Below are 13,058 nucleotides of genomic sequence, written 5' to 3'. Positions count from 1 at the left end.
TCAGAGTCTGCACCCACATAACGGCGATGAGACGGGGCGTGCCTACAGTGAAGCCTGCCACCCCCGAATCCCGGGACACGCATGGCCACAGTGTGTCGTATGGGGTGGCCATCACCCATCTGGCGCGGCACTGTTGGCATGTTGACCATGACGTCACCCACGGCAAGCTGTCAGTGTGACCCATGGGTGGCGGGCCCCCTTTGTCAGGGAGACGCCTAGAGGCGTCCTGGCCTCCCCCAGTCGGCCTGAGGTGTGGCCGACTCCCCATTGCCGGCTAGTTCGCTCCCTCGAAGGAGGCGCCCCATTAGGGAGATAAGACGGGGTAAGGCTACAGCGATAAGCCACCAGGCGGCAGCACTATAGCCATGCTTACCACGACAAAGCCCTCGTCACCAGAGGCAAGGCAACAGTAACCAGCCTCCGACAAGACCCCCGAGCGGTGGGACCGGCCTGTCGACCAGAAGGTCGGCAGCCGGCGGGGTCCACCAGTCGGCGGACCCCACCAGTCGGCAGAGAAGCCGACGAGCGTAGACACAGACGGCTGGGGCCCACGCCCAGCCGGATTACCATTGTACCCCTGGGGGTAGGCCTATATAAACCCCCCAGGGCACCCATGCAGGGGGAGATCTCTCTTTCAGTAGTTTTTAGACACTACAACGGAAGGAGAAGCAAGCTAACCTTGCTTACCTTCTCCCTCTCACCGAACAGCTCAAGGAGCCTCTTGTAGCTACTTATCGACCTAGTGACCATGCGGAGACCCCGCAGAGCAGCAGTAGGGGTGTTATCTCCACGGAGAGCCCTGAAGCTGGGTAAGATCCGCCGGCGTGCATGTCTTCACCTCATCCCGTTTCCAGGCACCGGCGATGTTTTATTGGCTCTCACAATGATAAGCCACCCGTTGGCATATGTCGCACCTACCACCCGACACCCACATAAAACTTGCTATCGGTGTAGTAAAGTAGTCAATTGCTTACGGACAATTTCGCAACTCCTACTAACAACCCACAAGTATAGGGGATCGCAACAGCTTTCGAGGGTAGAGTATTCAACCCAAATTTATTGATTCGACACAAGGGGAGCCAAAGAATATTCTCAAGTATTAGCAGCTAAGTTGTCAATTCAACCACACCTGGAAACTTAGTATCTGCAGCAAAGTGTTTACTAGCAAAGTAATATGATAGTGGTGGTAGCGGCAACAAAATTAAAGACAGCAAAACTAATGTTTTTGGTATTTTGTAGTGATTGTAACAGTAGCAGCGGGAAAGTAAATAAGCGAGAACCAGTATATGGAAAACTCGTAGGCACCGGATCAGTGATGGATAATTATGCCGGATGCGGTTCATCATGTAACAGTCATAACATAGGGTGACATAGAACTAGCTCCAATTCATCAATGTAATCTAGGCATGTATTCCATATATAGTCATACGTGCTTATGGAAAAGAACTTGCATGACATCTTTTGTCCTACCCTCCCGTGGCAGCGGGGTCCTATTGGAGGCTAAGGGATATTAAGGCCTCCTTTTAATAGAGAACCGGAACAAAGGATTAGCACATAGTGAATACATGAACTCCTCAAACTATGGTCATCACCGGGAGTGGTCCCGATTATTGTCACTCCGGGGTTGCCGGATCATAACACATAGTAGGTGACTATAGCCTTGCAAGATAGGATCAAGAACTCACATATATTCATGAAAACATAATAGGTTCAGATCTGAAATCATGGCACTCGGGCCCTAGTGACAAGCATTAAGCATAGCAAAGTCATAGCAACATCAATCTCAGAACATAATGGATACTAGGGATCAAACCCTAACAAAACTAACTCGATTACATGATAAATCTCATCCAACCCATCACCGTCCAGCAAGCCTATGATGGAATTACTCATGCACGGCGGTGAGCATCATGAAATTGGTGATGGAGGATGGTTGATGATGACGACGGCGACGAATCCCCCTCACCGGAGCCCCGAACGGACTCCAGATCAAGCCCTCCCGAGAGGTTTTAGGGCTTGGCGGCGGCTTCGTATCGTAAAACCTGATGATTTCTTCTCTCTGGTTTTTCTCTCCGAAAGCAAATATATAGAGTTGGAGTTGGCGTCGGAGGGCATCCAGGGGGCCCACGAGGTAGGGGTGCGCCCTAGAGGGGGGGGCGCGCCCCCCACCCTCGTGGATAGGGTGTGGGCCCCCTGGTCTTCATCTTTGGTGAGGATTTTTTATTATTTTTTCTAAGATGTTTCGTGGAGTTTCAGGTCATTCCGAGAATATTTGTTTTCTGCACATAAAACAACACCATGGCAATTCTGCTGAAAACAGCGTCAGTCCGGGTTAGTTCCATTCAAATCATACAAGTTAGAGTCCAAAACAAGGGCAAAAGTGTTTGGAAACGTAGATACGACGGAGACGTATCAACTCCCCCAAGCTTAAACCCTTGCTTGTCCTCAAGCAATTCAGTTGACAAACTGAAAGGAAGAAAGAAAAACTTTTACAAACTCTGTTTGCTCTTGTTGTTGTAACTATGTCAAGCCAGCATTCAAGTTTTCAGCATAGATCATAACTAACCACATTTGCAATAATTCTCAGGTCTCATAATTACTCATATCAATAGCATAATCAACTAGCAAGTCATAATAATAAATCTCGGATGACAACACTTTCTCAAAACAATCATAATATGATATAACAAGATGGTATCTCACTAGCCCTTTCTGAGACCGCAAAACATAAATGCAGAGCACCTTTAAAGATCAAGGACTGACTAGACATTGCAATTCATGGTAAAGAGATCCAATCATAGTCACACCCAACATAGATTAATAGTGATGAATGCAAATGACAGCTGTGCTCTCCAGCTAGTGCTTTTTAATAAGAGGGTGATGACTCAACATAAAAGTAAATGGATAGGTCCTTCGCAGAGGGAAGCAGGGATTTGTAGAGGTGCCAGAGCTCGGTTTTGAAATAGAGATAAATTGCATTTTGAGCGGTATACTTTCATTGTCAATGTAACAACTAAGAGATGGCGATATCTTCCATGCTAAACACATTATAGGCGGTTCCCAAACAGAATGGTAAAGTTTATACTCCCGCTCCACCAACAAGCATCAATCCATGACTTGCTCGAAACAACGAGTGTCTCCAACATACATCAGGTCCCAGGGGAGTTTTTTTTGCAATTAATTTTGATTTAGTTTGCATAAAGCATGGGACTGGGCATCCCGGTGACCAGCCATTTTCTCGTGAGTGAGGAGCGGAGTCCACTCCTCTTGAGAATAACCCGCCTAACACGGAAGATAAGGACAGCCTTGGTTGATACATGAGCTATTCGAGCATACAAAACAGAATGTTTATTTGAAAGTTTAGAGTTTGGCACATACAAATTTACTTGGAATGGCAGGTAGATACCGCATGTAGGAAGGTATAGTGGACTCATCTGGAATAACTTTGGGGTTTAAGGGATTGGATGCACAAGTAGTATTCCCGCTTAGTACAAGTGAAGGCTAGAAAAAGACTGGGAAGCGACCAACTAGAGAGCGACAATAGCCATGTACATGCATTAAAATTAATAAAAATTGGATGCAAGCATGAGTAGGATATAATCCACCATGAACATAGATATCGTGAAGGCTATGTTGATTTGTTTCAACTACATGCGTGAACATGTGCCAAGTCAAGTCACTTAAATCATTCAAAGGAGGATACCACCCCATCATACCACATCATAATCATCGCAATAGCATGTTGGCACACAAGGTAAATCATTATAACTCATAGCTAATCAAGCATGGCACAAGAAACTATGATCTCTAATTGTCATTGCAAACATGTTTATTCATAATAAGCTGAATCAAGAACGAGGGGATCATCATATTTACAAAAACAAAAGAGGTCGAGTTCATACCAGCTTTTCTCATATCAGTCAGCCCATCATATATCGTCATAATTGCCTTTCACTTGCACGACCGAACGGTGTGAATAATAATAAGAGTGTACGTGCATTGAACTAAGCTGGAATCTGCGAGCATTCAATAAATAGGAGAAGACAAGGCAATATGGGCTCTGGGTTAAATCAACAATAATGCATATAAGAGCCACTTCAACAATTTAATTATGGTCTTCTCCTACTGACCCCCAAAGAAAAGAAAAGAAATAAAACTATTTACACGGGAAAGCTCCCAACAAGCAAAAGAAGAACGGGAAATATTTTTGGGTTTTATTTTTAATTATTACTACTACAGCAGAAAAATAAACTACTACTGATTTTTTTTGTTTTTTCTTAAGGTTTAACAAACACACAAGAAGAAAGCAGGAAAAAGAAAATAAACTAGAATGGATATTACAGTGAAAGAGTATGAGCACCAACATCTAGTAATGAGTGTGTGTGAGCATAAATGTAATGTCAGTGAGAAATACGTACTCCCCCAAGCTTAGGCTTTTGGCCTAAGTTGGTCTATTGTCAGGGATAGCCTAGCGGATACCCATAGGTGTAGCTGGGGTCGTACTGCGATGAAGAATAGTTGGGATCATACTGATGTGCAGCGGTTATCGCCTGCTGAGCTGCAGCGTGGAGTCGAGTTGCCTCCGCTCTCCTCTCATACTCTTCTGCCTCCTCTCTGGTAATAACATATCTTCTTTTTGTCTGTGAATCAAAGAAGGCAGGAGCAGGGAGAGTAATATGGAAAACACGTCGTTTATCAAAAATTAAACGATATAAGAGAGGTGATTCAGGCCTCTCAACAAACTGGTGCGAAGCCATAGAGTTATAATCTAAATATGCAGGAGGCAACTCCGTATCACCCTCACGAATGTCTATCTCAAGAAAATGAGCTAAGCGGGTTGCATAAATTCCTCCAAAGAAATCTCCATTATGTCTATTATGATGCAACCTACGAGCTATAATGGCTCCCATATGATAAGATTGGTCTCCTAACACAGCACTCCTAAGAATGCTAAGATCAGGGACACACATGTGACATGCTTCATCCTTAGCATTTATGCATCTACCGATGAAGAGAGCAAAATAATGTATAGCAGGAAAGTGAATGCTCCCTATGGTAGCCTGCGTTATATCTCTAGATTCCCCCACAGTTATACTAGCAAGAAAGTTTCTAAATTCAGATTTAGGGGGATCCCTAACACTACCCCATGATGGAAGTTTGCAAGCAGAAGTGAAATCCTCTAAGTCCATGGTATAAGATTTGTCATAGAGATCAAACATGACTGAAGGAGAATTACGCGAAGATGAATACTCAAACCTCCTCACAAATGAACTTGTGAGATCATGATACTGGGGGCATTTGTTAGCCTCAAAATCCTCAAGACCGGCATTGCGCACATATGCTTTAAATTCTTCCTTAATTCCCGCATGGTCCATAAAATTTTCCGATGGCCATTCGCAAGGCCGTACTGGAGCGTCTCTTGGTGGATCCTCGTCAGCATCGCGCATAGCAATCCTAGGTCCTTGCTTCTTAGAGGAACCACCTTGGAACATCTTCCTAAGCATATTGTTTTTCTCTGAAAAATTCTGAAATTTTTAGTAACTTCAAACAAAAGTGAACCAACTTAAATAAAACTGATAGCAACTACTCCTACAAGTGCCTAGAGCCTATATCAAGCATTAGAACTACTTAGAACCATATAAATTTGACATGGAAGCTCAAGAACATGATCACCTATGTAGCATAAATTTGCAAAGAATAAAGCACTAGAACAAAAGCTAATTGGACCAATGGAGGACTCACATACCAAGGAACAATCTCCCCAAGCAGTATTGTGAGAGGTGCTTTGAGCAAGGAGATCGAAAATGGCAGCAAAGAGGGCTGGAACCCGTGCTTGAGTTGGTTTTTCGTGTCTGTGGGGGGAAGAAGAAGAGGGTGGGTGCAGGGATAAGTGGAGGAGGGCCACCGTGGGCCCACGAGGTAGGGGGCGCACCCACCACCCTCGTGGCCAGGTGGCAGCTCCTCCCGCGGTAATTTTTGCACAGTAAATCCTCAAATATTCCCGGAAAAATCATATTAAATTGGCATGTCATTCTGAGAACTTTTGTTTTCGGGATTTTTTTATATTGCACGGATAAGTCAAGAAACAGACAGAAAAATACTATTTTTACTTTATTTATACTAATTAATAGAAAATATAGAGAGGGTACACAAGTTTGTGCTTCTAGTTTCATCCATCTCATGCTCATCAAAAAGAATCCACTAACAAGGTTGATCAAGTCTTATTAACAAACTCATTCCGATAATCATGAAACCGGAGAAATTTCGAATAACACTAAGTTACCTCAACGGGGATATGCACATCCCCTATAATAAGTATATCATATTTCGTTTTGACAGTAGGAAGAGGGAATTCAAAACCTCCAATTATAATCGATGGAATTTTTCCAATGGAGTTGATACTATGAACTTGAGGTTGTTTCCTCAGAAAGTGTACCGTATGCTCATTACCATTAACATGAAAAGTGACATTGCCTTTGTTGCAATCAATAATAGCCCCTGCAGTATTAAGAAAAGGTCTTCCAAGAATAATAGACATACTATCATCCTCGGGAATATCAAGAATAACAAAGTCCGTTAAAATAGTAACGTTTGCAACCACAACAGGCACATCCTCACAAATACTGACAGGTATAGCAATTGATTTATCAGCCATTTGCAAAGATATTTCGGTAGGTGTCAGCTTATTCAAGTCAAGTCTACGATATAAAGAGAGAGGCATAACACTAACACCGGCTCCAAGATCACATAAAGCAGTTTTAATATAATTTCTTTTAATGGAGCAAGGTATAGTAGGTACTCCGAGGTCTCCAAGTTTCTTTGGTATTCCACCCTTAAAAGTATAATTAGCAAGCATGGTGGAAATTTCAGCTTCCGGTATCTTTCTTTTATTAGTAATGATATCCTTCATATATTTAGCATAAGGATTTGTTTTGAGCACATCAGTTAATCGCATACGCAAAAAGATAGGCATAATCATTTCAGCAAAGCGCTCAAAATCCTCATCATCCTTTTTCTTGGATGGTTTTGGAGGAAAAGGCATGGGTTTCTGAACCCAAGGTTCCCTTTCTTTACCATGTTTCCTAGCAACAAAGTCTCTTTTATCATAATGTTGATTCTTTGATTGTGGGTTATCAAGTTCAACAGCAGGTTCAATTTCTACATCATTGTCATTACTAGGTTGAGCATCATCATGAATATCATCATTAATATTTTCATTAGGTTCATGTTCATTACCAGATTATGTTTCAGCATCAGACATAGATATATCATTTGGATTATCAGGTGGTTCAGCAATAGGTTCACTAGAAGTTTGCACAGTTCTATCATTTTTCTTTTTCTTATTTTTAGAAGAACTAGAAACATCAATATTATTTCTCTGAGAATCTTGCTCGATTCTCTTAGGGTGGCCTTCAGGATACAAAGGTTCCTGAGTCATTCTACCAGTTCTAGTAGCCACTCTAACAGCATAATCATTTTTCTTACTATTCATTTCATCAAGCACTTCTTTTTGAGCTTTAAGCACTTGTTCTACTTGTGTGGTAACCATAGAAGCATGTTTGCTAACAAGTTTAAGTTCACCTCTAATATTAGCCATATAATCACCCAAGCGTCTAATCATATAAGCATTTTCTTTTAATTGTCTACCAAAATAAGCATTGAAGTCCTCTTGCTTAAACATAAAGTTATCAAACTCATCCAAGCATTGACTAGCAATTTTAGTAGGAGGAACTTCAGCTTTATCATATCTATAGAGAGAATTTACCTTTACTACCTGTGTCGGGATATCGGGGTCAGGAGGTTCTTCAATAAATAAAGAATTGAGATCATAAGTTTCTTCAGCAGGCGGTGAATTAAGACCATGTATTTCTTCAATAGGAGGTAAATTCTTAATGTCTTCAGCTTTAATACCTTTCTCTTTCATAGATTTCTTTGCCTCTTGCATATCTTCGGGACTGAGAAATAGAACACCTCTCTTCTTCGGAGTTGGTTTAGGAATAGGCTCAGTAGTTGGAGCAGGAGCTGGCTCCGGAGGTGCCCAATTATTTTCATTTGTCAACATATTATTCAATAGAATTTCAGCTTCATCCGGTGTTCTTTCCCTGAAAAGAGAACCAACACAACTATCCAGGTAATCTCTGGAAGCATCGGTTAATCCATTATAAAAGATATCAAGTATTTCGGGTTTCTTAAGAGGATGATCATGCAAAGCATTAAGTAACTTGAGAAGCCTCCCCCAAGGTTGTGGGAGACTCTCTTCTTTAATTTGCACAAAGTTGTATATTTCCCTCAAAGCAACTTGTTTCTTATGAGCAGGGAAATATTTAGCAGAGAAGTAATAAATCATATCCTGGGGACTACGCACACAACCAGGATCAAGAGAATTAAACCATATCTTAGCATCACCCTTTAATGAGAACGGAAATATTTTGAGTATATAGAGGTAACTCGGTCTCTCATCATTAGTGAACAGGGCAGCTATATCATTTAACTTAGTAAGATGTGCCACAACAGTTTCAGATTCATAGCCATAAAACGGATCAGATTCCACCAAAGTAATTATATCAGGATCAACAGAGAATTCATAATCCTTATCAGGAACACAAATAGGTGAAGTAGCAAAAGCAGGGTCGGGTTTCATTTTATCTCTAAGTGATTCTTTGTTCCATTTAACTAATAACCTCTTGAGCTCATATCTATCTTTGCAAGCTAAAATAGCGGCAGAAGATTCCATATCAAAAAGATAGCCCTCAGAAATAACAGGCATATTTTCATCATCACTTTCATCATCGTATTCAGATTCAATAATTTCTTTTTCTCTAGCCCTAGCAATTTGTTCATCAAGAAATTCACCAAGGGGCACAGTAGTATCAGGCATAGAAGCAGTTTTATCATAAGTATCATGCATAGCAGAAGTGGCATCATCAATAACATGCGACATATCGAAACGAATAGCAGAAGCAGGTTTAGGTGTCGCTAGCCTACTCATAACAGAAGGTGAATCAAGTGCAGAGCTAGATGGCAGTTCCTTACCTCCCCTCGTAGTTGAGGGATAGAACTTGGTTTTTGGATCTCTCAAGTTCTTCATAATGATAAGCAGATATAAATCCCAAGTGACTCAAAGAATAGAGCTATGCTCCCCGGCAACGGCGCCGGAAATTAGTCTTGATAACCCACAAGTATAGGGGATCGCAACAACTTTCGAGGGTAGAGTATTCAACCCAAATTTATTGATTCGACACAAGGGGAGCCAAAGAATATTCTCAAGTATTAGCAGCTGAGTTGTCAATTCAACCACACCTGGAAACTTAGTATCTGTAGCAAAGTGTTTAGTAGCAAAGTAATATGATAGTGGTGGTAGCGGCAACAAAAGTAAAGACAGCAAAAGTAATGTTTTTGGTATTTTGTAGTGATTGTAACAGTAGCAGCGGGAAAGTAAATAAGCGAGAACCAGTATATGGAAAACTCGTAGGCACCGGATCAGTGATGGATAATTCTGCCGGTGCGGTTCATCATGTAACAGTCATAACATAGGGTGACACAGAACTAGCTCCAATTCATCAATGTAATGTAGGCATGTATTCCGTATATAGTCATACATGCTTAGGGAAAAAACTTGCATGACATCTTTTGTCCTACCCTCCCGTGGCAGCGGGGTCCTATTGGAGACTAAGGGATATTCCACGGGGTCCTATTGGAGACTAAGGGATATTAAGGCCTCCTTTTAATAGAGAACCGGAACAAAGCATTAGCACATAGTGAATACATGAACTCCTCAAACTATGGTCATCACTGGGAGTGGTCCCGATTATTGTCACTTCGGGGTTGCCGGATCATAACACATAGTAGGTGACTATAGACTTGCAAGATAGGATCAAGAACTCACATATATTCATGAAAAAATAATAGGTTTAGATCTGAAATCATGGCACTCGGGCCCTAGTGCAAGCATTAAGCATAGCAAAGTCATAGCAACATCAATCTCAGAACATAATGGATACTAGGGATCAAACCCTAACAAAACTAACTCGATTACATGATAAATCTCATCCAACCCATCACCGTCCAGCAAGCCTACGATGGAATTACTCACGCACGGCGGTGACCATCATGAAATTGGTGATGGAGGATGGTTGATGATGACGACGGCGACGAATCCCCCTCTCCGGAGCCCCGAACGGACTCCAGATCAGCCCTCCCGGGAGGTTTTAGGGCTTGGCGGCGGCTCCGTATCGTAAAACGCGATGATTTCTTCTCTCTGGTTTTTTCTCTCCGAAAGCAAATATATAGAGTTGGAGTTGGTGTCGGAGGGCATCCAGGGGGCCCATGAGGTAGGGGCGCGCCCCCCACCCTCGTGGACAGGGTGTGGGCCCCCTTGTCTTCATCTTTGGCGAGGATTTTTTATTTTTTTTTCTTAGATGTTCCGTGGAGTTTCAGGTCATTCCGAGAATATTTGTTTTCTGCACATAAAACAACACCATGGCAATTCTGCTGAAAACAGCGTTAGTCCGAGTTAGTTCCATTCAAATCATACAAGTTAGAGTCCAAAACAAGGGCAAAAGTGTTTGGAAAAGTAGATACGACGGAGACGTATCACCTACCACCACTTTTCCACACTCGCTATACTAACTTTATTACTTCTTTACCTAAACAGCCCCTAGTTTTTATTTATGTGCTCTTTATTATCCTGCAAACCTATCCAAGAACACCTACAAAGTACTTCTAGTTTCATACTTGTTCTAGGTAAAGCGAACGTTAAGCGTGCATAGAGTTGTATCGGTGGTCGATAAAACTTGAGGGAATATTTGTTCTACCTTTAGCTCCTCGTTGGGTTCAACACTCTTACTCATCGAAAGAGGCTACAATTGATCCCCTATACTTGTGGGTTATCACCGCCCTCGAGGGGGTGCGGCCTGCCGAGCGCCGATCCTATGAAGTATGGTTTAGTATAATGGATAAAGGCGCAAGAAGGGGCTTCTTTTTTAGAAAGGCTCTTTGAATACTTATAATGGAGAAGGAGTAGGGGCGGGGGTAGTCGGCTGTAATAGCCACTTCCGAGCCGTCAAGGCTCGCCTGATAAAATACTCCATCATCAAACTCTATGTATATATCCGGATCCTTGCAAAGCCATGGTCTTCATCGCGGTTGTGATCCTCTGGCTGTGGGGCAGGACAGTGAACGTCCTCGATCATCTTCCTCCATGATTGTTTTATGACAACAACGAACAAACTGATTAGCATGTCGTGACAGCAGTAAAGCAACACGGGTAATCAAAATATTACCCATTCAATGGGGTTGTACATGGAATAACCTTCTCGGTAGTTTAAGCGGAGGAAGTCTTCTTTTTCGCCCTTATACAGATCGGCCAAGATCATGGCCAGTTCGCCCGGGGTATCCGGACCCTTGCGTCTGTAACAAGATGCATCGTCTTCCCCGTTGTAGCACCATAAAGGAGTTACTCTGGACTGGAGAGGCTGGATACATCTTTTTATTGCAATGGCCATGACTTCGATTATCGATAGCTTGGTGTGAGCTAATAATCTGACCTTGCTGGATAACCTTTTTATTTCCGCGCGGTCCTCCTCCTTGGGACTTCCAGGATGCTAGTTAAGGCGTTTCTTTAGAGGAGCGCTGGAAAATTCAGGGAGGTCGTGCCGAACTGGGTCCGGCAGCGGGACATCATCGATATAAAACCACTCCAAAGAGCACTCTGGATATACCTCTTTGGGAGTTCCAATGGGGTAGCCTAATCTGGCTATACGCCATACTTTGGCACCGCCCACTTAGAATATAGAACCTCCCCAATGGCGGGGGACAAGGCAGAAGAATTTTCTCCATAGTTCGAAATGGGCCTCGCAGCCCAGGAATAGTTCGCAAAGGGCAACAAAACCTGAGATGTGCAGAATCGAACCTGGGGTGAGGTTGTGCAGCTGGATGCCGTAAAATTCCAATAGACCCATGAGAAAGAGCTGGATTGGAAATCCTAAGCCCCGCAAAAGGAATGGAACAAAGCACACCCTCTCCTCCTTATTGGGGTTGGGGAAATTTCCAGCCAGCACATCGCTGCCAATTGAGGCCAATCCCGCACATATAGAGACTAGATCTGTGAGGGGAAGATATCCCTGCGTCTGGAGTCGACTCAACTGAAGATGAGATACTGAGCAGCTCTGCCAATCACCCTCTTGAGGGCCATGGGGGTGCAAAGAAGAGCATGGGGCGCTGGCCATGTTTTGAAGCTTTTTTCATGGCTAGTCTTGGTGTTTGTCTGCACGATGTGGATGGCACTTGGGGGATCTGACCTCTTTATATAGGTGTCATCCCTGTGTGGCCAGGCGTTTTCTTTTTGATAAAAAAATTATGGACCGTTCGCATTCGCCCAGCACATGGAAACTGAGGTGACAGGGAAGGAGTCATAAAGGCGGAACGAGGAAGCCAGGGCCAAACTATTATCCGCCCAATATATAGTGGAGAACCAACCTTGCAAAAGCCAAAGACATAAGCCGGATACTACATCGTCATTTGAAGGCCAGTTCGGGGGCTACTGAGGGAGTCCTGGATTAGGGGGTCCTCAGGTGTCCGAGCTATTCGGTATGGGCCAGACTGATGGGCCGTGAAGATACAAAGCAAAAGGCTTTCCCTTGTGTCCAGGTAGGACTCTCCTTTGCGTGGATGACAAGATTGGTGTCCGGATATGTAATTTCCTTCTTCCACAAACCGACTCTGTACAACCCTAGGCCCCTCCGGTGTGTATATAAATCGGAGGGGTTAGACCGTAGAGACAATCAGAATTCACATAGGCTAGACATCTAGGGTTTGTCCATTACGATCTCAAGGTAGATCAACTTTTGTAACTCCTATACTCATTGAATACAATCAAGCAGGATGTAGAGTTTTACCTCCATTAAGAGGGACCAAACCTGGGTAAACATTGTGTCCCACTTGTCCCCTGTTACCTTCGATCCTCAGACGCATAGTTCGGGACCCCCTACCCAAGATCGGCCGGTTTTGACACCAACACTAGTGTATTACATTTCTAAGGTCTTGACTCCATCCAAGCA

The sequence above is a fragment of the Triticum dicoccoides genome, chromosome 5A, assembly GCF_002162155.2.
Source record: "Triticum dicoccoides isolate Atlit2015 ecotype Zavitan chromosome 5A, WEW_v2.0, whole genome shotgun sequence".
NCBI lineage: Eukaryota > Viridiplantae > Streptophyta > Magnoliopsida > Poales > Poaceae > Triticum > Triticum dicoccoides.
Note: the sequence above shows the minus strand (reverse complement) of the source record.